The following is a 27300-nucleotide window of genomic DNA, read 5'->3' on the forward strand; positions in this document are numbered from 1 at the left end:
CCCCTCCCCTCCCCTCTCCCCTCCCCTCCCATCTCCTCCCCTCTCCTCCCCTTTGCTTCCTTCTTCTCTCCTTCTCCAAGTATGGCAGATCTTCTTCTCCTCCCTTTCTCTCTCCCCTTGTCTGGGAATCCTAAAAGTACCCTCTGTCTGTCTTAACCAGCCATTGACTGTTGACTTTTTTGTTTACCAGTCAGAACCAACTGGGGGCAGAGTCTCTGTCTTACAAGCTGATACTCCTGCAAACAGGTTTTGGGGAAACATGATTTGCATGAAAATTCAATCAGCTACAGTTAACATATTTGAAGCATTTAAATATTCTTGGTATGATACAGTTGTGTTTATGGCCAAGTATCTAAATAACTATATAAGATTATTACCTTAATCTTACAGATAAGTTTTCTGAGGTTGAGGAAAGATAAGAAATGGCTTAAGTAAAACAATGAGCAAGTTGAGGCAGTGATAAACAATACCTGTAAAATACTGTAAAGACAAAACAAAAACATTGTAATATGTTTCTATAATTCTATTGGTTATAGTATAATGATTTAAAGTATTAACCCAAAATTGCTATCATATAATTCATAGTCATAAAAACTGGTACTCAAACCAATCAAGGTGGCATGAGAAAATGCCATACTGTGGTTGATGTATGAGAAATTAAAGATAAATCATTTTAGGTCAAGAATATAAGAATACAATTTAGAGTACAAACATATGTTTCAGGCTGTCAAATTTTAAAATTGTAAAATTAACAGTGAATTATTTTAGATAAAAATTCTGTAGTAAAGATTGCTTTTTCAGCAGTTTGATAAAACTTTCTTCTCTATCAGAAAGTCTATGCAGTAGTTTGACAAGATTAGTATTTCAGCCTACTTGACACATGTATTTCTCCAGGTGAAACAACCACAGCCACTGATTTATACAACTGTGTGATTGGAGACATTAAGTCTTGAAGGATGTGTTCAAACCTTGGGTTTGAAAATACAAAGCTTAGGTCAGAACTTAAGATGTTTATCCAAGTAGAAGCATCCAGTGAGACTCCTATTGAATGCATTTATTCTAGAGACTTTAATTACAAGGCCTGCTTTTGAATTAGTAACTAGCTGATCATAAGTTAATACTTAACTGGTATAACTTTTGCTTCAGAATCTGAGGCAATATCTAAAGACTGGGAAATTTTTTTTTTTAACCTATTCTCTGGGATTTTAAATCTGTTAAAGTTTTCTAAAAAACGAAACAAAACAAAACAAAAAACAACTCAGAACATATTAAGAGCTTTATTCTTTCTGAGAATGCCACCTACAAACTATTGAAAACTTACATAGTAATATCATTGTAATACTTGTAAAGGATAAAATGAATATAAAACAGGTAAACATTTAGAATTACTAATTGGTTGGATACATTGTTTATGATTATATAGTGAGTGAATATATTACATAGTTAATATATTAACTTGCTACAATTCATTATATGGAAACCATTTGATTACAAATGAAATTTCTTCAATTTTAGTTGGTTAAAAATGAGTATCTTAGGTCAGCGTGATAGCAGCAAGTCAGTGTAATGGTAAGTGAGAAAAGATACTAGCCATTATGACTGATCACTTTTACTAGCTGATTTTGTGTGTCAAGTTGATACAAGCTAACATTATGAGAGGTAGAAACTTCCCTTGAGAAATGCCTCAATGAGATCCTGCTTTAAAGCATTATTTGAATTAGTCATCAATGGTGGATGTCCCGGCCCATTGTGGGTGGTATCATTCCTGATCTGGTGGTCCTGCGTTCTATAATAAAGCTGGCTGAGCAAGCCATGTGCAGCAAGACAGTAAGCGGTACCATTCCATTGCTTTTTTTATCAGATCTTGTCTCCAGGTTCCTGCTCTGTTTGAGTTCCTGTCCTAACTTTCTTTCTTTTTTTTTTTTTCAAGACAGTTTTTCTCTGTATAGCCCTGGCTGTCCTGGAACTCACTCTGTAGACCAGGCTGGCCTTGAACTCAGAAATCCTCCTGCCTCTGCCTCCCAAGTGCTGGGATTAAAGGTGTGCGCCACCACTGCCCGGCTCCTAACTTTCTTAAATAAGAAACAATAACATGAAAACACAACGTAAATAAATACTTTTCTTCACAACTTGGTTTTCAGTCATGGTGTTTTGTTGAAGCAATAGAAACTCTAAGACACCACCTGATTTTTATTCCTGGACACTATGCTATGGGAAGAACAAACTCCCACAACTTGTATTCTGTCCTCTGAAGGCATGCCATAGATACACACAATCTCACACCAATAAATAAATGTAATTAAAAGTAAGAGTAGAAATAGAATTTTCTATCCTTACTAGTTTATTCACACTAATGTAAACAACTAGAGAAAAAAATAAGGGTACACATTAGATGATTAAAGATATTTTCAAACATACTTTATTTTTTTCTAGAATTGCAATAGACTATTTAAAATAAGACATCTGTGTGTTTAAAGGAATTATGAACATTACTCTTGATAGTTTCAAAATCATCACATACAAAGTTAACTTTATTTTCTATGTCAGTACATTCTTCACATTTTTTGATTAATCGTCTGGTTTTTAAATATTATTAAATTGATTATTTGTGAATATGTATGATCTTTTCAAAAGTACATTTCAATTTAGATTTTAATAGCATTTTATTTTGTTTGCTATAAAGAAATTTAGTATCATAGTTTTTTTCTAATAAAGCTTGGGAAAGTTTAGTGTCTTGGTGAGATACTAATTGTCCCCACAGAATTTGTTCAGTTGGTCACATTTCTGCCATAGAACCAGTGACTGAGATTGTGCCCCAGTAGAACTTAGGATCTGTATATTATCAATCTGCCAGAACATACTGCTAGGAAGCCTTGGAGATTCCTGGTTTTTTTTTTTCCTCCTCCATCAAACTTCTAAATGTTAACAAACTCCAAAGTCCACCTTTGTGAAAAAAAACAAAAACAAAAACAAAAACAAAACAAAACAAAACAAAAAAAACTAAAATAAATCCATACAGAGAGTTTCAAGAAATATATTTTACTTTTCAATAAGTGTTTCAAGCTTTAAATTCGGTTACTGAGGCATATTTAAAGTATATATATCATACTGTCGCACAAGATTCTTGAAATAATAAGAATACTTGGGAAGAACAAATGAGTTATATGAAAAATTATAAATATGATAGAATTTCTGAAATATATACAAAATAAAAGCAACATGAAATATACTGAACAGGTTTATATCTGTATTTAGGTATATATGTAGATGTGAAACAACAAATAAAGAAGGGGAAGCCATTAATTTGAGTGGGAGAGCATAGGAGGTGTTAGAAGAAGACAGGGAAGGAATAAATAATATTTATTTTTATTTATTCCTCTTTCTGGATGCCTAGTGCAGATTGATCAGCCTTGAACACATGCATATATGTAGTATAATTGCACATAGATGTATATGTAATAATATAATTTTTGCATATGTGTGCAGCAAAAACAGACTCAGTAGGTTATGTTTTTATATTTGTCTATACACATATGTACGTAACGATAATAAAGAAAAAGATGACAACTTGAGAGTAGGAAGGTGCTGAGAGAACTTAGAGAATCTAGAAGGAGAAAAGGGAGGTGGCAAAATCATGGTTTCAGTTAAGGCATATTGAAAAATTAAGTGTTGATAAAAACAAAACTAGGTTATCCATATTAGTAGGTTTTTTTTGTGATTTAGACCTTCTTTGAATTTTTAACAGGACAATGACTAATTTATCTAGTAGACATATTGTTACTTTATCATAGATGTGAACTATTGAGAGGGAGGCAAATTCTGTTGAGTTTTAAAGATGATTTCAAAACCAGCTTTAACTCTGATAAAGACCACTTCAGGTAAATATGTGTTAACACATTTGTGCATGCCGTATCATAACTGCATGGGGCATCTCCTACTTGTTTAAATAATGCAGTTGTGTATAATTTCAGGATAGATGACTCAAATAATAATCTTCACACGCATAACACTCTATATTCCTAAAATTGTCTAGCTTGTTCATGATATCATGAAATTTAACAGATAAAAATGTTTGAATTAACAAGATATTTGATCTGTTAAAATTAGACATGTACAGTTACCATGGCACCATAATAAACAAATAATTTTTAAGCTCCTTCCAATGTAGGTCAGTGAAAGGATATTAGAATTTATAGTTTCTATTTACTTTTAGTAATTACTATATGCTTGCTTTTATGATTATAGCAACTAAAATTTATTTTAAAAATGTACTGCTTTAAATATTTTGAAGATTTTTTTGTCTTATTCTCTAAATAATGAATTAAGAAACAGTGAAGAGAAACAATTATATGCAATTAAAAGTAATGGCTAAGGGATGTGAGGTTATTCCAAATATAGTTAAACTTATTCTAGCACTTTTTATATCCTACGAACTGTGATAAATGCTCTAATATCTCTTCACAGAGATTCTCATTTTTTGGTTAAAAATCAAGAATATGGCATAATTGTTTACTCAGATTAAAGAAAATTAACATATTACTTTGTCAAATTCATAATGTAAATAGCAACACAGAAAAATAATCCAGATCTAGTCCTAGTTTTCATTCATATGGAGATTTGCAGCAAGACAAATGGGTCACAACAGACTCAATTAAAATAATCATCATAGTGAAAGACTTTCCCAGGATTCCTTTCAGAGCCTGCCTTTAAGAGACGATGAAATAGAGACCTAGAGCCTGTTAGCAGACTTTAAAATTAAGACATGGACTTTCCACTTTGGGGGAAAAAAAGTCCATTTAAACCTAATGAAATCTTAAGTTGTTAAGAGATAATTTGAGGAATTTACAGTCTGGGCCTGAGCACAGAGCAGATCCCAGGCAGCAGCTCTGAACCCAACCTCCCAAAACCCAGAGGAAAAGGGCCTCCCAGGAGCTCTAACCCAGACAGTATCTCAGGTAAAAATGAATCACCCATGATGTCTGCTGTTAGAAGTTCTAATCAAGATGCTGACTCCCAACTTTATACTACTCAGACCTTCGACGGGCCATTGACAAGAATATCAAACAGCTAGAGATTGACATCACTAATCTGAATAAATCCCTCGTTTCGCTGTCTAAAAAGACCTCCAAAAATTTCAAAGGACTTTATTGGACTTGATTTACTCTTTTACAATAGAAAAGACTGTGTACAGCTCTTGACTGTGTACAGCCCTTAAAGATGAATGTTGTCTTTACATGGACAATACAGGGATGGTTAAAGAGAGCATGAAAAATGTCAGAGAAGGCACTGAGAAAAGACAGAGAGAGAAAGAGAAAGATGAGAGCTGGTACAAGAATTGGCTTTCAACCTCTCCTTGGGTTGTCAACCCTACTTCCTCCCACCTTGGGACCATTAATTGGGTTATTTTTGCTTATTTCTTTTGGTCCCTGGGCCTTAAGTAGACTGACTAAATTTGTGAAACAACAGATAAATAATTTGGTAGCAAAACCTATTCAGATACATTATCATAAGTTAGCTATGGAGGACCACGAGACTCAAGATGAGGTTGTTACTTTATACAGGGTGCCTAAAAGGGGGGACTTCTGCCCCTAGACCAAGCAGAGAGGGGCCACCAGAACCCCCTCTGACAGTCAATCTGAATTCTTGCTTAGGCTGTGAATCTAAGCACTGCAAGGGAATATCAATAAAAGATAAAAATATCTCTCTGGGTTCCCTGAGGTACAAGCCTGACTGCATAGGGGTTGATGTCAAAAGTATCCCCTCTCCAGGAAAAAGACATCAGGATGGGTATGACCCTCATGCCTCTCTGGACAACAACAGGGGGACCGGAGCCATTACAAAGTCCCCTTCAATTACTGGAGGTCAGGCCTCTATCCCACCTTCACAAGATAAGAATCGCCACAGCCCTTCTATACTTAGAGAAGGGAGGAGATGTCAGGGGCAGCCCTGCTTATACACTGAAGGCATAATGTGTGACTGTGTAAGGGTATTCTGGGTCATGGCTGAGCAGTTGCCTAGAACCCCAAGACTCTGCTTGAGAACTGGCAGGAGTTTGGTGTGCCCCAAGAAACGAGGGTCCTGAAAAGCAGTCTCATCTCCATAGAATCTCATTGTTCAGTCAAGTAGGCCAGACAGCCCCTCCCAAAGTGCACAGGCAGAGGGCATGATTAGAGGCCTCAGGCCCTAGGGATTTACATACTAATGAAGGGCAGAGGGAACAGCAAACTAAGCATGCCTCCCCAGATCCTCCCCCTTTCTCCCTCCCTATTCAACTCTGGACTGCCCTGAGTTTTACGGGGGTACTTCCAGATTCATCCACCATCTGCCATGACAATAAACCCTTTTGGAACCAAGGACTTCCTTGTGTCATTTGGGCCCGCTGCCACCAAAGCCTCAGGCCTCTGGAACATTAGATGTTCCTCCCACATGCGGGACCCGCCACAGCACATAGAAACCCTTGGGGACTCTACCACTGCGGCCTCCTATATTATTTCCCACAGCCTAAAATCAGCCATAGCCCTCAAATCAGCAATAGGCCTATCATTCATGTATACTAACACCAAATCTTGGGTCTCTGTGGAAAAACATGGAAACAGAGGGCTATAAGCTATTATAAACAGGTACCTTTTGTGGAAATTTATCAGCCTGAGCAGTCATAGACCTTATAAATAGGTTGCCTTGGAGGATAATACCAACTTAGACAAGTGAATCATAGACAGAGTCATAGTGACCTTTCCCCTGAACCTTCACCCAGCCGATACCATGTTCTGAAAGATATCTGTACTCACCCCGAACACCCATGCTTGGGTGTCATCCCCTCCCCCATGTTCTGCCATTTTGTGTTTGTAACCCCTGTGTGAATAAGTAAAAATTATGATTTGATTTAAAAAAATAAAAAATTATAAAAAAATTTAAAAGTCTCAATCCAATAATAAAAAAGAGGTAATTTGCATAAAATTGCAAAGTATTTTACCTCAGTGGAAAATTTTATATATTTTAATTATATTTTATAATTATTCAAATCTAAGAAAGGCAAATTGTAGATGTTTTTTAAAAATTGAAGCATTGCAGATATGGCTGTTGTGTCACATGTTTGTCAATAGGTGACAGAGAGGAGCGAGGCTATGTCTATGCTCATGTTCTGACCTGTGAACACCTGAATGATTAATAGTCTAACATTCCCCATAAAAGCAAGCATGAGATGACTACCAGTCTGGATCCTCACAGGCTTGATGAGGCAGACCATGCCTGAGATGACCCTGCCCGGTGTCATAATGCACAAGCAGGGCATAGCACTCCTGACTTCAAACCTGAGACAACCTAAAGACTCAGAGACCCCAGGTGTCACTAAGAGGAACAAGTAAGTGATAGGAAAATGGAAAAGAAAGAAACAGAAGCATGTAGGCACAATGAAGAGAATCAGAACTGTAGACTTATGGGTAGTGACGAGTAGTCTGATGTGAGTAGCTGGTGATGGTACATGGCACCAAAGGCCAGGCAGATGTGACTAGCCTGGGCTGTGGCCCGGGGACATGTTCTGTGGGGACTGTGTAAAACTGAACCCACGGACCCCTCTCCTTCGTATCATGGAAGATCTGGCCCTGAAAGCAGGAGACCAGGAGAGCAGGAGAGCTGAACTTGGAACCTAGCCAGCAGTAGTTCTCAGAGAGGGATTGCACACACTGCCACATTGAGGGAGTTATAAGTGAGCAGGTGCCGAGAGTATGAGCAGAGGAAAGCTGGATTTGTGCCTCATCTCTCATGTGTTGGTATGGACAAGGGAGAGATACCCTCCTGCCTCTTTGCCCCTTGTCATCTGTGGCAGTTGGGAGACTTGGTCCTGGGGTCATGAAAGCAGGAGAGCTGTCCCTGCCCCTCATCAGATGCAGTACTCAGGAGAGCTAGCCCTGCACCTTACCTGGGCAGCACAGTAGAGCTGACCCTAGTGGTGGGGACACAGGAGAACCAGCACTGAGTGCATAACCCTGAGAGAGTTGGTCTACCCACTTGTCTGCTGTGTAGAGACATGACTAAGAGAGATCATCTCTTTTCATCCCTTGTCACCTATATCAGACAAGACAAGCTGGTCTTGAGTTCTTCAGAGTAGGAGAACTGGCTCTGTTGGAACTGCAACTTTTCTGGGCAGCAGAGTAGAGCAGGTTCTGGTTGTGGGGATTACACCAAGGGCCTGAGAGTGGGTGAGCTAATGGGCTGACTAGCTCAGATACCTCAGGGGCCCAGATCTAGGACTTTGAACTGGCACACCCTTGAGTATAGGCCATTGTATACTGCTGGAGTATATGAAGGGAACAGTCCTGCAGATCCAAAACTACAGGGTCTCCATGACAGAGGGCAACAAAAGGATATCTGAGAGAAATCCCACTGAGATTCCAGTACTAATAGAGTGGGAGATGCAAGAGGCCTTGTACTAGACCAATGAGGCATTACAATGAACATTTGCAAGCAAAGAAGTGTGGACAAGTCTGTTACAAGGGAGCTTGAAAGAGGATAGGATGGGTACAAGGGGAGGGGAAGATGAGTGAGATTGTGTTACATGATGTGATAGTCATAAAGAACCAATAATAATGCTTTTTAAAAGAGAAAAATATTAGAGGGAATTCTCAGAGAATACAAAATGAAGGAATAGACTTTTATACTTTTATTATATTTAACTGTTGATAGAAGGTATGTTTCTTTTTTTTTTTTTTTTTTTTTGTTTTTTTTGGAGAGAGGGTTTCTCTGTGTAGCCCTGGCTGTCCTGGAACTCACTCTGTAGACCAGGCTGGCCTCGAACTCAGAAATCCACCTGCCTCTGCCTCCCAAGTGCTGGGATTAAAGGCGTGCGCCACCACCGCCCGGCAGAAGGTATGTTTCTTAACAAATTGAGTCCAAAAAAATAAATTATGTCCAGCTGCCTAGTTTCATTCATAAAACTTTGACCCCAGTTTTATCAGGAAGCACATCCACATTGTATTCCTAAGTATCAGAAATATAAACAAAACACTAAAGCAGAAATATATGTGAAAGAGAATTAAGGTATAAAGGTTATATAAAATCAATGATAGAAAGCTGCAAGGTCTTCCTCATCCACCTATGCCTGACACTGTCATCCTCCCTGACATATACAGCTGGAAGGCTGGACACCCCTGTGTGGTGGAAATCCTGGGTGGGGAGGTGGGAGTTGGAGGGCAGGTGGGGGCATATCCTCATAGAAGCAGGGTGAGGGGGGATGGAATGGGGGGTTCCTGGGTTGGGGGGAAAGGGGATTACATCTGAAATGTAAGTAGAATATCTTATAAAAAATTAAAAAGAAAAAGAAAGCTGCAAGGTGAACAATCCAGTGTTTGCTTTGCAAACAGACTGTTACTACCAACTTCATTATCAAGTAGGAAATCCACAGAGAAATTACTGCAGAACTCAGAAAAAAATGAAAGAATAAAGAAAAATATGGTGAATGCTAGCCAATTGGAATGCAAACTAATCACCAGATGTATAGATCAACAGTGTGTGGCTTGGATTTCATTAAACAAGGAAGGTTAGTCACTAGTGTACCTGTAGCTCTTTCTCAAGTGTAATAAGCATTGACAAAACTGTTCTTTTGAAATTCCTATTAACAAGAAAACATGTGTATGCTTCCTGGGAAGGGAAGAAACCTATCTGAAGCAAACAAATGTAACCAAGTACTTGTTCAGGGTAAAAAGTACTTAAATAATATCCATAAAATATAGTTCTTAATGTTTTTTAACTAGCAAAGAAAGTATCAAAGAGACTATGGCTAATCTGAGATGGATCTCCATGATGTAGGCTACAAACATCCACAGGAAGGAAAGTTTTTGTTCCGTGTTCATAAAAATCTCTGTGGTATGTCAGCATAAAGAAAATCAATACACTTTTGTGGATGAGATGAAGTAGAAAGGACTAGTACCTTGACTGATGTCCCAGGTGGTAAAGTACATAGCAAACTGGATATTGTTCCCATAACTATAAATGTCCTTTTATGGCTAGTGATACTCTTCAGGTTTAAACCAATATTCCTAGAAATCATTCCTCATTTAACTATGAAGATTATGTCCCAAATGTATTACGAAACAAGGAAGAGACCCAACAAGGCAAAAGAAACTCAGCAATAATTTATTGTTCAACTATAAATTAAAAGTGAATTTCTTCTTAAGGGATTATAAGCATCATATACTAGAATCATGGCCAAATCTATGTCAAATATTTATGTGGCACAAGATATCTTCTGGTGACCCAAAATATTTTTCTTCTCAATCCACAAAGCTTGGCTCTTCGCACCCAAATTTATCTCACATTACAGAAGAGAATATCGTTTAGGTAAAAATTTTTGAATTTTTTGCGAATTCAAAGATAACATCTGAAAACCACAACCAAATAGGAAAATATGTTTATTTAGTCAAGACGAGTTTTTCTTCTTCCTTATTGCTCCTATACTGGGATGGAGAAGAGGAAGGAATTTCAAGGACTGTAGAAAGACTTGTCAATCTTGTCTCACAACATGATGGTGTGGATTATGGAGGTATCTATGACATTTTTATTTTTGATACTACAGGTGATGAGAGTGAGGGTTTTGCAGTTGGGAGGCAAGCACTCTACCCTGGAACCACATCCCTATCTCTTCTGGTACTTTTAGTTTGGGAGAGAAGTGTGGGTAAGCATGTTGGTGACACAGTCTCACAGGGAACAAAGACTTGGCCAAGCGGGACTTTAACAGAAGGTAAGAATGATGGAGCTACAGTATGAACAGAAACTTAGATCAGAAAGGCATCATGATGCTGTGGAAAAAATACAGGACTGAATGGTGCAAATCTCCCCAGCACCCACTCCCAACCCCACACTACATTTCCCATTTACCTATACCTTGCTTTGAGACTCCTTCTCTTCCCTTACCCTTACTAATATACTCTAAATTTCTAAAATTTATGGAAAACTCTGGGAAGGATGGTAACTTTCATGCCTTGAGCATTTGAATTGCAGACAGGAAATTGTTTCATTCCATCCATTCAAAAACTTCTCAAGATATTTTTTCCATAGAATTCCTTGAAAAATTTTTTCAGTAAGAGATATGTATCATTGAATGTGCTGTAGAATTTTAGCAACATGAGAACTCTATAGGATCTTCAGTTTAGAGTAGAAATTCTCAATAAATTGTACAGGTTCTAAACTCACTCATTTTAAAATAAGCTGTGATTTGTTTGTTACTTATAGCATGTTGTGCATGTCTCTATGTTAGACATGTGACTATGTGAAGGAGCTCAAAGGAGAACTTGTAGGAATCAAACTTCTTCTCTTTTACAATTTGGGCTAAGGGAATCAAAGTTTCTCAGCCTTGGCTTCTTTAACAAGCTGGTCTTAATCTTACTTTCTGTTATTTAATCCAGAAATAAATAATAATATTTTGAAGAATAACAACATCTTTATAACTTTAAAGATTCATGTTTATCTTAACCTATATTTTTATTATTTAAAAACATGTGACTTTTTATATAAGAGAGAAAACAGCCAATATATTTTGCAGAGTTTCATGTATCTATATATATAATTGATAGGTCATAGCATGTTAAATGCTATCAAAATTTAGGGAATATAAGCTAGAAATAATTTAAAATTCTTGAAGCTTAGTTTTTCTCACACTGTTTGTAGATTTTCTACTGTTGTTACATTTAGGAAAGGCTGTTTTAATGAGATTCAACGAAATTTTCCCAATGTAGGTAACAGTGTTACAGCTATGGTAGTTTAATATAAGCTGTGATTTATTTGTTCCTACAAATACCTGAAGTTTCATTTCAAGATCCCCTTAAATTTAAATAACTCTGTTCTATAATTTGATAATGAATGACATTTACTTGCACTTGAATAGATGTATAGATATGGATAAGGGTATAGATGCTAACATGAAGGGTTCTAGGCAAAGGGCCAGAATTGACAACCTTGTTGGTTACTTTTTCACAAAAAATTGGACAGTTGTCAATGTAACTTATCCAACTATCCCACTGAGGTTTGGCTGATTGGAATCCATATGGATTCATCATCTGAAGTTTTTGTACTCCCTGAGTTAGCTAACAACACTGAATTACTGAGTCTGTGAAGCTGATGATTAGCTTTTGGATTTCCATTTGAAGTCCTGAAACCACAAAGATTTTAGGTAGTAGGTCTTAATGCCTCTGTGATATTAATTGCCCCTTCCAACGCATCATCCATAGCAACACTGTAAAGCACCAGTGCACATTTCATGGATGTATACGAATTACTTTACAATCAACACACGTCCATTTTGCTCATTTCTAATTTTCTTGACAAAGCCTCCTTTTTTATATATATATATATATAGTCTAATCTCCCCAGTACCTCTCACAAATGCTTCTGAGTTGTCTGGCTTTTTGTTACCACCAAGAAATAAAGAGCATGTCCTTCACACATTCTGCATCATGTTGACTTAGTTTTGTATGTAGACACTTATTTCAAACTCTTTGCTCATATTCCTGATTTATATTTGATCCTTCTCAGAAGGATCCATTCTCTACTATCTAATAATTACAAATTTCCTCAAACTCAGGTACATGGTGTCTCATCTAGACAATGTTTCTTATATGGTTACTGCACCTTCAAAACTAACTTCTAGGCTCCTGGGTTTTCCAGAGCTTTCTCTCAAATGTCAGCTTTCACATTTTTTCCCAGTCATTCACATTTTTATATATACTGTTCAGTTAGAAAGTTTATTTCCTGTGTTCTCCTAAAGGGCCAGAAACTACTGTTGTTTATAAACCAATTATGTCAGATTCTAAATCAAAAGAGGAGAGACAAACTCAGTCTTCGGATATATAATTGATCCATTTAGTGAAAAATTGTTACTCAAAAGAAATGCCCCATAGATTTGTACTCAGGATCATGTTATAGTTATTAACAGGACATTTCTATACATTTAGAATTAGAAAAGAGGTACAAAAAGTTGGGTAAACAGAAAGGAAGCCATTAGGCTCCCATATGACTAAACAAATTAAAGCAAACAAATTATCTTGAGAGTAAAAGTAACTTCAGAGATAAGTTCAAGATAAGATGAGATTTAAAGGTTTGAGTTATTAAATTGTTTTTGAGAAGATATGTATCTTTGGTTCACAAAAGTACCACTGATTTCTTATTACCAATACCACACTTTTTTCCCCAACCTTGCTTTTGAGTCAAAGTTTTTTTTTTATTAAAATTTTAATTGGCAATATCTGTCATAATAAAAGAAGTACTATACAAGATTAAAACTCAAATCGCATTCCTTTTATAAAGTTTTTCTAAAAAAAAATAATGGTAAATGCAACTCTGACATTTAGCTTGGTAATTGACTAGTTTCCACAGTGTTGGTGAATGTGGAAAATATCCTAGCTACACATTTCCGTTTGAATTTCCTGTGTTCAATAAAAGCAATATGCCTGAAATATCGAGTTTATATAAACTACAGAAAAAAATTTTTAAATTCCTCTTTAAAATATTCCATAGTACAATTTATAGCATGTATTTGTCTGCCAAACAGAAAATAAAAATATTCGTCATAAAACTTCTTTGAAAGATAGGCTACAGGGTTTTCAAATAGATGAAACATTTTAAAATGTAAATTGTTTACTTCAGTTCAAAAAACATAATTTAAATCCTGTAACTTAACAAAACAGAAAGAAAAATTTAAACATAACCAGCAAACTCGATGCTGTGTTAAACAGTTTCTCAGATCATTATACTCTCCTGGATTATGAGTTGGGAGTTATAAGTGACAGCTATGAAACACATCCATGACCACCATGTCATGATAAGCATAGTGGTGGAGTAATGGCATATGTACATACCTTGGAGGTATCCAAAAGTTTTCTTTAGACTTATGACCCATTCAATAATAAGAAGAACTTGTATGGTACTGGAAACCCAGCTAACTACTCCGCACTAGTGAAGTCATAGCTATTGAGAGAAAATCTACAAACACTAATTTACTAAAGCAGTATAATCTCTAGAACAATCTATATTCATTTGTCCTTATACACACAGAGAAGTACAGTCTTACCCTTCATCAAGAAAACTTCTCTTTGCAGCAGTTGGAGACTACTACAGAAACTCGCAACCAATCGAAATGCCTAACTGTGGAGCCAACTCCAAAAGGATACATTTATAACAAACAAACAACAACAAAACACTACTGCTGCACCCATAGGTCAGGAAACATTGTGGAAAGGGATGAAAAATTGTAAAAACTAAGGGAATTTGCTTGAGTTTGTGTCTCCTAATAATATCAGGATCTACATCTATAAGGTCTCACCATCATTACTATCTAAATAAGAGATGAACAATGATACCAGTGAATATACCAAACTAGTCTCCAAACCTACACGAAGAACCACAAGCAGCTGAGTAAAACTGGCAATGAGAAAAGTGGTCCCCCACAGGGAAAGGCACACCAGGTAGTTGTCCAGTGGCAAATAGTCTACCTGAACAAATGATACAGATATCATTATAGATAACAGGTTATATTTAGGAATATATGTGTACACACACACACACACACACATATATATATATATATATATATATATATATATATATATGTATACATACATACATACATACATATCATGGCAAGAAATTGTATAAACATGAATCTTCATGACAGAATAATAAACTCATTAAAAAGGTTACACACAATGACTTTTCCTTGTATAAGGTCTTTTCCATGAATATATCCTCCACAGAAAATAATACATATATATATAATAGAAACTTTTTTAAAATTTTAATTGTTTTAAAATTTGCATATATTAATTTTTCAAGTGAAGACTAGGAACTTTAGTTTGAATTAAAATACACACGCAATTTATGCATATGAATGTAGCAGGAAATTTTTCCCACAAGTCGGGAGAAGCCAAGGTGGAAGGAGTAAGGAGAGGAAGAGGAGAAGGAAGAGGAGAAGCAAAGGGAGATAGAGATGGACTAGTGATGGTTAACCACGCATGTATCGGGAGCAGTCCTGGGTAACAACTTATGTCTAGGTTAGATATTGGGAAACGCCTCTAATTGTGTGAGCACCTTGTTAATTGAGCATTATCAAACATATAATGCCTTTGGTTAATCTTTAAACATCAGAGTTTCATTTCTACTAGGTACTGCATGGATGGTAGGATGGTCTGGGCTCAGCCCAACCATATGATGGCAGCATGGAAGATTGGCAGAGCCATCTTAATTTTCTAGCATTTCTACTCAATTCAAAACTAGAAAAATCCAATGCATATATTTATGATCCTTTCAGGACAGCAGTAAAAGCTGTTAACATAAACTTTGTAGGTAGACAAGAAAATGAGGTAGAGCTTGCCGTATCTTGTTGCTGTCTCTAGCTATTTACAGTGATCCCATAAACTCACAGGGTTCTGTGTGCTGACTTGGATTTCAGAAGCCTTGGTGATACTTTCCTATCTTTCTTTTCTGGTATCACACTCTCTAGATTTGGAAGTAGATTTACATAGAGAGATCAAGGATTATAGTAGGAAGTTCAAAATAATAGGAACCCATGTCACAAGGAAATCAAAATAAAATAAACAAAACTTCCTTAATGTCACCTGTAGTATACATACTGAAAGAACACAGAACAAATAAATCAGACAAATTACAATCCAAATGCAATGTAACTATGTAAATCAAAAATGAGAATATAATTTAAGCATGGTGGTGCAAGATTTAAACCCAGCAGAGGCAGGTATATCTCTGAGTTTGAAGTCTGCCTGGTCTGCAGTTCCACCATAGTCAGGGATATACAGAGAAATTATGTCTCAAAAAATAAATAAAAACCAAGAAAATAAATTGGAGGAATTTAAGCATCTATTCAAGGTCATAGCAAGTTTAGACAAATGACAATATGTGGACTACCGTTTCACATTATTTTTCATTATTCCACATGATCTGTGGAGACTGGTTAACAGCTAAGAGTGCAGGCTGAACACCCCTGAGGACTTTTGTGGATATCAGCATCCAACTTAAAAGTTAGCTGTAGCCATACATTTATAATCCCAGAGCCAGGTTGTCAGGAGTATAGAGACATGGAGGCCAGTGAGGCTTGATGGCATCCCCCATAGTTGCCAGATTCTCTAAGAGATTGTGTCTTAAAGGAATAAGATGAAGAATAGCTATAGAGAAGACAACGTGACATTCTCCACCTGTATCCCCATTTGTGGGAACAGTTCCACATCCCACCACCACACAGGAACACATAGAACACACACACACACACACAAACACACACACACACATATAACTAAAAATATCCAATCCATCAGCCAACAAAACAAGCAAACAAAAAGAAATGTAACCTGCAGACAAACATATGTGAGAGACTATGCCGTTGTGAACTACTGATAAGTCTTCGAGTAAACAACACTATTTCATGTTACTGTACAATGTTTTCCAATTTTCCCTTGAATAATTAAGCATAAATTGGACCCATAACTGCTTAAAAACTGAAAGAAATGTGAAGCAGCAGCATTGACATCCATCACATAATGACTCAGAGCAGACATTTGTCATTTGAACCTGTATTAGATCAAATGGCAGTCACTTTGAAAATTCATCGAATCATATTCTACAGCAGGTTATAGTAATTTCATCGTAAATGGAAAGGAAATAATTTGGTTTGAAGTGGAATGAGAACATAAAATGTGATAAGGGAAATATTCATACATATGTATATAATATGAAATAAGAATTTCGTCTACTGTATTCATTTAGGTAAGAAGACTGAAATGTGTTTGATGTTTGGCTGCCAGCAGCAAGCCTTTCTCCACCTCCTTACATGGAGCCCCAGGAATGGGGAACTGACTAGGAAGCCTGCATACTTTCCACTGGGTATAGCAGGAACTTTAAATCATGCAGGTCTGTAACTTCACACAGGATCATTCAACCACACATAAAAACTTCAAAGCCAAGATGCTGTCTTTTTCTCTTTTGTGCCTTTTTGGAACTGTTTTGGAGTTGGTCTTAACTAAAACTCCTGACTGCATAGTTGGGACTTGTCAAGGCAACGCTCATGACCACCTGAGGCTTTTGTTTAATCTCTTCTCTTCTTCTTCTTCTCCGTTTTTTTGTTTGTTTTTGTTTGTTTTGTTAGTAATGAGGTGCTGTTGTTTGCTAGATAACTTGCGCACTGCTGAGTTTTCACAGATTTCATTACTCTATGCTAGAAGTTGCAAAACTTTGGAAGCATGAGTGAGTTGTTTAACTGAACCTGGAGCATGTGTCAAACTTAGATATTTTTGCTTTATATTGTATCATAATTCATGATTCTGGTTTCAACTATTTCAACCTGTACAACAGGTTCTTACCTTGTGATAGTGATACTTTGTTGCCTACTCTGGCCTGTCCCTGGTGGGGACATTGTGACATGATTTCTGTCCCTGGGATATGGCCTGGGGTGAGCTTCCTCCAATGCTGTTGGCTACTGTGAGCATACGACTTGCTTTTGTAGTAATGTACATATTTTCTGGATGCCCTCACAATGGAGGACTCTTTCCTTGAATGTCCTCCCTGTTAAGGTAATAATGCCATGATAATAATTAGAAAGAGCCATGAGTCCAGGAGTCAGGGATGTGGCTATGTCTTAGCAAAACCATTATCACTGTGACCTTCAGGACAGCCCTTAAGGCTATGTGAAAAAACTCTAAATACATGTGTTCAAAAATATATAATTTCTCAATTATGCAAAAAATAAGAATGAAATCTGAATTAAGCAAGTGGCTTCACGAATCTAATGGAACAAAAGAAGCTGTGCTTTGAGCCAACTTGTTAGAAAATGACTAAGGAAAGAGATAAAGAGATTTAGGGAGTGGTGACCTTGAGAAATCCCACCCAGCTAACTTTTTTGTTTATGCTTACAAAGGCAAATATATCCTTGTCTTCCTGGGTCTTCTGTACTTAACAAAGGCAGACAGATCTTTCAATTCTTTTGGAATGTTAAGAAATGTCCTAAGAATGTCCTAAGAATCAAGAAAGTGGGATGCTGATTAGTAAGATAATCAAAATGAAACCTGTTTTAAGTGACTGGATTGGTATGTAAACTAAAAGCATGGACCAGCATTCTTTAGGAGATAAGCTATGCAGAGAACCATTTACGATAAGAAGAGAGAACTTTTTGGAGAACTGGCACATACAAGCCGGACATGGACAGAGAGCTCTCTTAGTATAGCAAGCAAGCAGAAGATACACAGAGAAATCTCCAGAGAGAAAACAACATAAATGTACCAATAACATGTAGTTTTTATCACTATTGCTCTGTAGTTCAGCTTGAGGTCAGGGATGGTGATTCCTTCAGAAGTTCTTTTATTGTTGAGAATAGTTTTCTCTATCCTGGGTTTTTTGTTATTCCAAATGAATTTAAGAATTTCCTTTTCTAACTCTGTGAAGAATTGAGTTGGAATTTTAATGGGAATTGGACTGAATCTGTAGATTGCTTTTGGCAAAATAGCCATTTTTATTATATTAATCCTGCCAATCCATGAGCATGGGAGATCTTTCCATCTTCTGAGATCTTCTTTGATTTCTTTCTTCAGGGATTTGAAGTTCTTGTCATACAAATCTTTCACTTGCTTGGTTAGATTCACACCAAGGTATTTTATATTATTTGCGACTATTGTGAATGGTGTCATTTCCCTAATTTCTTTTTCAGTCTGTTTATCTTTCATGTAGAGGAAGGCTACTGATTTGTTTGAGTTGATTTTATAACCAGCCACTTTGCTGAAGTTGTTTATCAGGTTTAGGAGTTCTCTGGTGGAAGTTTTGGGGTCACTTAAGTGTACTATCATATCATCTGCAAATAGTGATATTTTGACTTCTTCCTTTCCTATTTGTATCCCTTTGACTTCTTTTTGTTGTCTAATTGCTCTGGCTAGGACTTCCAGTACTATACTGAATAGGTAGGGGGAGAGTGGGCAGCCTTGTCTAGTCCCTGATCTTAGTGGGACTGCTTCAAGTTTCTCTCCATTTAGTTTGATGTTGACTACTGGTTTGCTGTAAATTGCTTTTACTATGTTTAGGTAGGGGCCTTGAATTCTTTATCTTTCCAAGACTTTTATCATGAAGGGATGTTGAATTTTGTCAAATGCTTTCCCAGCATCTAGTGAGATGATCATGTGTTTTTTTTCTTTGAGTTTGTTTATATAGTGGATTACATTGATGGATTTCCGAATATTGAACCATCCCTGCATTCCTGGGATAAAACCTACTTGATCATGATGGATGATAGTTTTGATGTGTTCTTGGATTTGGTTTGCTAGAATTTTATTAAGTATTTTTGCATTAATATTCATAAGGGAGATTGGTCTGAAGTTCTCTTTCTTTGTCGGGTCTTTGTGGGGTTTGGGTATGAGTGTAATTGTAGCTTCATAGAACGAATTGGTATTGGTACAGAGACAGGCAGGAAGATCAATGGAATAGAATTGAAGACCCAGAAATGAACCCACACTCCTATGGTCACTTGATCTTTGACAAAGGAGCTAAAACTGTCCAGTGGAAAAAGGACAGCATTTTCAACAAATGGTGCTGGTTCAACTGGAGGACAACATGTAGAAGAATGAAAATTGATCCATTTTTATCTCCTTGTACAAAGATCAAGTCTAAGTGGATAAAGGACCTCCACATAAAACCAGATACACTGAAACTAATAGAAGAGAAGGTGGGAAAGAGCCTCGAATATTTGGGCACAGGGGAAAAGTTCCAGAACAGAACACCAATGGCATGTGCTCTAAGAACAAGAATTGACAAATAGGATAAACTTTGCATAAAATTGCAAAGTTTCTGTAAGGCAAAGGACACTGTCAATAGGACAAAATGACAACCAACAAATTGGGAAAAGATCTTTACCAATCCCACATCTGACAGAGGGCTAATATCCAATATGTACAAAGAACTCAAGAAATTAGACTCCAGACAACCTAATAACCCTATTAAAAAATGGGGTATAGAGCTTAACAAAGAATTTTCAACTGAGGAAACTCGAATGGCCGAGAAGCACCTAAAGAAATGTTCAGCATCCTTAGTAGTCAGGGAAATGCAAATCAAAACAACCCTGAGATTCCATCTCACACCAGTCAGAATGGCTAAGATTAAAAACTCAGGTGATAGTAGATGCTGGCGAGGGTGTGGAGAAAGAGGAACACTCCTCCATTGTTGGTGGGACTGCAAGATGGTGCAACCACTTTGGAAATCAGTCTGGCGGTTCCTCAGAAAATTGGACATAGCATTACCTGAGGATCCAGCTATACCACTCCTAGGCATATACCCAGAAGATGCTCGAACATATAACAAGGACATATGCTCAACTATGTTCATACAGCCTTATTTATAATAGCCAGGAGCTGGAAAGAACCCAGATGTCCTTCAACTGAGGGATGGATTCAAAAAAATGTGGTACATTTACACAATGGAGTATTACTCAGCTATTAAAAACAATGAATTTCCTAGGTAAATGGATGGAACTAGAAATTATCATCCTGATTGAGGTAAGCCAATCACAAAAGAACACACATGGTATTCACTCACTGATTATTGGATATTAGCCCAGAACCTTGAAATGTTCAAGATTCAACTCACAGGCCACATGAAGCTCATGAAGAAGGAAGACCAAGTGGGTGTGATTTGGTCCTTCTTAGAAGGAGCAACAAAATACTCAAGGGAGCAAATATGGAGACAAAGTGAGGGACAGAAACTGAAAGAGGAGCCATCGGAAGACCATTCCACCTGAGTATCCATCCCATGTGCAGTCACCAAAGGTAGATGCTGATGTGGAAGTCAGGAAGTACATGCTGATAAGAGCCTGATATAGATGTCTCCTCAGAGGTCTACAAGAGTCTGATATTTTCAGAGGCAGATGCTCACAACTAGCCATTGAACTGATCATGGGGTTCCCAATGGAGGAGTTAGAGTGAATACCATTGGAGCTGAAAGGGTTTGTGGCCCCATGAGGGGAGCAACAATACCTACCAACCACAGCTCCCAGGGTCTAAACCACCAGCCTGGGAGCACTTAGGGAAGGATCCATGGCTTCAGCTATATACATAAGAGCAGAGGGCCCTGCTGGGCATAAGTGGGAGAAGAGATCCCTGGCCTCATGAAGGCTGGACGCCCCAGGGGGTGGAAATTTGAGGGTGGGGAGGTGGGAGTGGGGGGGTAGGTAGGGGTACATCCACAGAGAAGCAGGAGGAGGGGTGAGGGGATAGGGGGTTCCTGGGTGGGTGAGGGATGAGGTAAGGGGACAACATATGAAATGTAAATAAAACATCCAATAAAAAAGAAAAAAGGAAATGAAAAGAAAACAACATAGAGAGTTAGGCTGGAAAAGCTGTACCAGGGAGAACACAGGTTGTCAGCTTGGACCTACCACTTGACTTCTAGTTGTTCTTTCCACCCCTCCCAGACACCCCTTCTCTCAGAACCCCTCTCAATGCCTAAGCTGGTCCTTGGCACTTTGTTGTATGTTTCAAGCATGCACTAACCCCTTCCATAGAAAATTCATCAAAAATTCTGATACCTTGTTTGTTATATATGCTATTAGTCAGCTATATGGAAAATCAGTTATTATGTTGAATGCTAAGCTGTAAATTATAAAATGCAGGTATCTTAAGAAGATCCTGTGAATGTCTTAGGAACAGAGTTGCAATTTAATGTATGTATGTACGTATGTATGTATGTATGTATGTATGCATTTATTTACTTATTTATTTATTTATTTATTTATTTTGGTTTATTAGAAAATACCATTTGGCACCTTCATGGTACAATTAACGACTTTATTCAAATTAGCCTTAAGCAGAGAGGATTATAAATTACAAGTAAGCACTTCCATGAGGGAGTCTTTAACCTTCATGATAGTATTATGAGTTATTATGGAGTAAGAGTTATGAATATAATCAAAGTAAAAAATACAGAAGTATGAATAATACCTACTAAAAATAATCCAAACAAATATAAAAATAAACTAAAGCAAGTCAAAATAAAAATAAACATAAAAATCTTGGCACAAAATATGGAAACAGAAAATGAAAGGAAAACCCTACTTACTAATTTAAACAATACTACAAAATACTATACAGTGAAATTATAAAGTAGCCACCATTGTTTTCCATCCTTCTATAATACAAGTTTGGGATTAATATTACTAACTATTGAGATATAACAACTGGTAAACTTTTGTTGCCTTAATCAATAAAACATATCAGATTAAAAATATTCTTTGGAAAGTTACTAAATTTAGACAATAGATACAACATGGTGTACAATAGTTATAAGTAATAAAATAGTGAATGAATACTTATACCTCATTTTAATCTTCATAAATATTGCATTGACTAAATATCTCACACTGGCTATGGAAGCTCTGGCCAAAATAGTAATAAATTAAATTAAGTTTATGGTACTTGTAATAAGCCTGACAAATTGGGACTGCCATACACTTTTACCCTCAATTAAAATAATTAATATAGTCAAATGCAAAATAATACAGGCCCTTCTGAGACTGAAATTCAATATCCAAGATTATTCAGAGAAGATGGGATGGTTAACCTCACAATTTAATCACTTCACTGTCTAATTTGTCTATTTTAAAAGCCAAAGTAAATGAAATCGCAAGGTAAATTGCTAAACAGTTCTATGGCCCTACCAATTTAGAAACCCATTGACAATATTCTTAAAAGTACTAGGGACAACTAATGTTTAACTGATAAATATTTTGCTGTCATTGATGTGATTTCTATGTTCTTCTTATTGCCTAAGCCAACAGCCTCCCTCTCAGCCTTCACGTTTAATGATACCACAATACATTCAGTACAGGACCAGCTTCACCCAGCTTCTTTAAAACTCTTTAATGACCATGCCATTGTAATAGCTTCTGCAATACAGCCACAAATATAACCATCTTCAATTTCTTGTGAACCATTATTCAAGAAGTCACAGTTTATAATATTGTTCTGAAAGTATCTTCATTCTCACAATCATTTTAGATATCCTGATAGTCACAAAAGAACTCACTCTAAAAGATGGTCTACTGTCCAATACATAAGAGAATTGTATTTTTATTCCAAGACTATCATAACTCATATACCATCAAAACCAAATGCTAACTCTGAAATGAAAACTATTCTTTTATGTAAGCCAGAACTATGCCCTCTGTTGTATCTCATTAATATGTCATATACCCTTTCATGTACTGGGGCCTTTGCAAGTTTTCATAGCTTTGCAGGAGGCCACCCTGCCTGAGAACCTATTAGTTATCTGAAGAATTCCTTGGGATAAACTGAATGACCAGCAAAATGGTATCTGTTTACTTTAGAGATTATGTGACCATTGCTATCACATGTGGCACTTATATCTGAATGGCTTCTACTTTACTACATTATTTATGGCACCCCTGAAAAAGATTCAAGAATTAGTATATGATGCTGAGTCACTGTCAGTTTTTATATATCATGCTCTGGTAAATACTTAGTCTTGCGTTTATACTCTTTCATATCCTGTGTCAATTGCCAAAGATCTACTCACATAACAGTGTCAAAGGCAGCTCCTTTTCCCCGTTCTAGCTTCAGCAGGTGTCTATGTTTGGGAATGACTTTCTTTATAGATAACCAATATATTTTTAAATCTAAGCCATACATACCTCACCAAGACACCAAATCACTCAATGCAGTGATACACATATCTGATAGGGACCAAGGAACTCATTCCATCTATTATACAACATGATGCTGATTTTTTTTAAGGGCATTAAACTTTTAATCTCCTTATCTGGGGCTCTAGACCTCACAAAGTATCACTGTGGTATTTGTTCAAAGATAACAAAATAAAAGAAAACCACAATTCATTCATGAGTTTACCAAGGATGACTTGCAATGGATAATGGGAATTTTCCTGATGTTTGACCTCTGATCCTTCCTCATATCACTTGTCTTACATCTGGGTAGGCTGACTAGAGATGAAGGTCTCTGGGTGCACCACTGACTTTGTAGTAGGCTACTAAACTACAGTCATGGCATTCCATGAACGTATTTGTATCAGATGCCAGGAAACAAGAGGCTCCCAGGACTCAACAGCGTTGACTTTAGCAGAAATGCACAGCAAAGGGAATACAGAATCTGCAGAGAGCACCTCCAGTAGATAGTTACAGCCTCTAGTCGAGGGTTGGGGCCATTCACCCATCTCAAAGTTTTAAACCAAGAAGTGTTCCTGTCCAAAGGAAGAACAGAGACAAAAAATGGAGCAGAGACTGACGGAAGGGCCATCCAGGGACTACCCTACCTGGGAATCCATCCTGTCTGTAGACACCAAACACAGACACTGTTGCTGTTGCCAAGAGGCTCTTGTAGACAGGAACCTGATGTGGCTGTTCCTTGAAAGGTTCTGCCTGCAACTGACCAATGCACATATGGATGCTTGGTGCCAAACACCAGACTGAGCTCAGGGACCCTGATGAGTGGAGCTGGCAGAAGGATTGGAGGAGCAGAGGGGGATTGCAATCTCATAGGAAAAACAATGCTGGCTGGCTGGGTCACCCAGTGGTCCCAGGGACTAGACCACCAACCGAGAAGTGTACAGGGAGGGATCCATGGCTCCAGATATATATGTAGCAAAGGATGTCCTTGTCTGACAGCAATGGGAAGGGAGGCCCTTAGTGCTCCAGCATAGGGGCATACTAAGAGCAGTGGGGTGGGAGAGGATGAGTTAGTGGGGGAGCACCTTCATAGAGGCAAAGGGAGGGGGAGAGGACAGATATGGGATGGGAAGGGGTTGTGGAGGGGTAACTAGGAAGTGGAATATTATTTGAGAGGTAAATGAATGGAATGTTCAATTAAAAAAAAAACAAATAAATGAAATTTAAAGAAAAAAGAAAATTCCAGGCTAGCCTGTCACTAAAGAAAAGAAAAATGAACAACAACAACAAAAAAGAATACTTTAAATGCTAAATCTATCACATAAAACTGGTCTCTGGACCATCAAGTAATTGTATAGGACCATTCCTATACAATGTAACCTGAGCTAAATGTCATCTGCCTGATAATTTAGTTGTTATCTCTCTGCTTCTGCAACAACAGCTGCTTTCTGTATAGTCATATTTCATACTTTGTCCTTAAAACTTCTAATCAAATGGAAGACAGGGCTGGCACCTGCTAATCTACTTTAGACAGTCTCACTGGAGGTTAATAAAGACTTCATTTGACTCATTCAGGCCTCTTGGGAGTTTTTTTTTTCTCTTGAGGCATCCTACAACAAGGTATTGAATAACTCGATTAAACAGCTAAATCAGTTTTACAGTTAGTTTCTTTTTGCCTATTTAGGCATTCCAGTATCTATGTGTTTATCTTTTAGTAATTAACTTCTCTTTTTTCAAAATGTATTTTTTATTGAATATTCCACTTATTCACATTTCAGATGTTATCCCCTTCACCCTTATAGAAGCAGTGGTGGTTGGGGGGAGGGTGGATGGGATAGGGAATTAACAACATTATTATTGTATATATATACACTGTGTTGTATACAAATTAAGTAGCTTTTTAAACAAAAATGAAAGTTGTATGCCAAATGGTTCTTCAGCTATCCCTAATAAAGTTTTCATATATTTTAACTGGGATTTTAATCTAAAAATTATTTTGCATGAGAAATTGAGAAAATGGTGTATCTTTTATGTTAAAAGACAAAATATCAGTTGTTCAAAATAGTTTTTTTAAAGTTTTCTTACATTTATATATTATGGTTTTATCATGTGTCTGTATATTTGTATGTCTGTCCTGTTTCTGTGCCTCTCTCTCTCTCTCTCTCCCTCTCTCTCTCCCTGTGTGTGTGTGTATGTGTGTATGTGTGTGTGTGTGTCTGTTTGTGTGTGCAAATGCGAGCAGTGGTTGTGGTGGGAAGGCGTGCACTTGTCAAAGTACACATGAATGTCAAAAGACAGCTTTTGTGAGTTGGCTGTCTCCTTCCAGCATGTGGGTTCCAGGGATGGGACTCATGTTGTCAGGTTTAACTACAAGTGCCTTTATCTGCTAAGCCATCTGGCCAGGTCACTTTCTTTCCTTATTGCCAAACAGCAAGAATACCAAAACCCCAAACCAAACCAAATCAAACCAAACCAAACCAAACCAAACCAAACCAAACCAAACCAAACCAAACCAAACCAAACCAAATCAACCAAACAAAATATACCCTTTTTTATTTGTTGAAATTAAAACAACCACTATGTTGAAAAACTATGCTGTTTGATTTTGCTCAAAGTCTAAAATGTAATGTTAAATAATAAAGGCAAATTTGGAATAAGCATACACTTTGTGAACATTATTTATTATTGTTAGATGAAGTTAACATTTTGAAAAATAATAACTATTGATTTTGATGTAATAATAGTGTTAAAATGAAGTGTCATATACTTTAAGTAAAAGATAAAAAAGCCTTTACTGATGTTCTCAAGAGTTTATCAATGCTGAAAACTTCACAACTGAAAAAAGTCAATAAAATGATTTACTAATATAAGTAGCATGCAAAAAGAACCATAAAGCAATTTGTCACTAAAATATTGGAGAAATTACTGACATAAGTTACTGAATTAAATAGAATGACAGGTAGCTATAATATAAATTATATAAACTATGCTGAGTAAAACAGGGGATTTTAAACTGCAAGCAGATTTTTCACAAGGCCAATGGCCCAATAAATGTGTGAAATTTAAAGGAATATATTTACAATTCAAACCATTCCATTTAAGCATGAAAGATAAGAAAAGCTTCACAGTTCTAAAAAGCATGTCTGGACACATTCAAAAGTCCAAACACAAAAGCAATGCCTGTGCACACTCATGGTGGCATGTGCACACTCATGGTCGCATGTGCCCATTCAAGGTGGTATGTAAACATTCATGGTGGTATGTGCATACTCTCGTTGGTATGTACACACTCATGGTAGTATGTATGCATCTTTTAGCGGTATTAACTTTCCTTTTAAACTCTTAAGACTGCTACATTTCCAATGACCAGCTGTCAAAACTCAAGAGTTTGTGCAAAGTGAAAGATGTGATACCATAGCTTTCAATAGCTAAGACTAATCAATATCATCAGAAGTAATGAGGCATTTTATTTAATTATAGCATTTCCAATACAATATTATGGTAAATTAAGAAATAAAAAGTTAATACCTTAAGAGTGGGCCATCAAGAGGGGTTATCATATAAAAGTATTTGTCACTTACTCTGTGACCTGAGTTTGATCCTTAGAAACAACCCAATGGAAGGAGAAAATC

The 27300-nt window shown here is 36.9% G+C and overlaps 1 protein-coding gene and 1 non-coding gene across 4 annotated transcripts in view; one reads left to right on the forward strand and one right to left on the reverse strand.

Annotated features, from left to right (window-relative positions):
- Csmd3 (CUB and Sushi multiple domains 3) overlaps positions 1-27300 on the reverse strand; it is a 1130934-nt gene that overhangs the window by 209769 nt on the left and 893865 nt on the right. The window lies entirely within an intron of this gene.
- LOC114622043 lies at positions 7050-7180 on the forward strand. The gene has a single exon (XR_003711533.1). It is a non-coding gene; the product is annotated as a small nucleolar RNA SNORA17 (small nucleolar RNA).

Source organism: Grammomys surdaster, unplaced genomic scaffold, assembly GCF_004785775.1.
Source record: "Grammomys surdaster isolate TR1022 unplaced genomic scaffold, NIH_TR_1.0 63, whole genome shotgun sequence".
Classification (NCBI taxonomy): Eukaryota; Metazoa; Chordata; class Mammalia; order Rodentia; family Muridae; genus Grammomys; species Grammomys surdaster.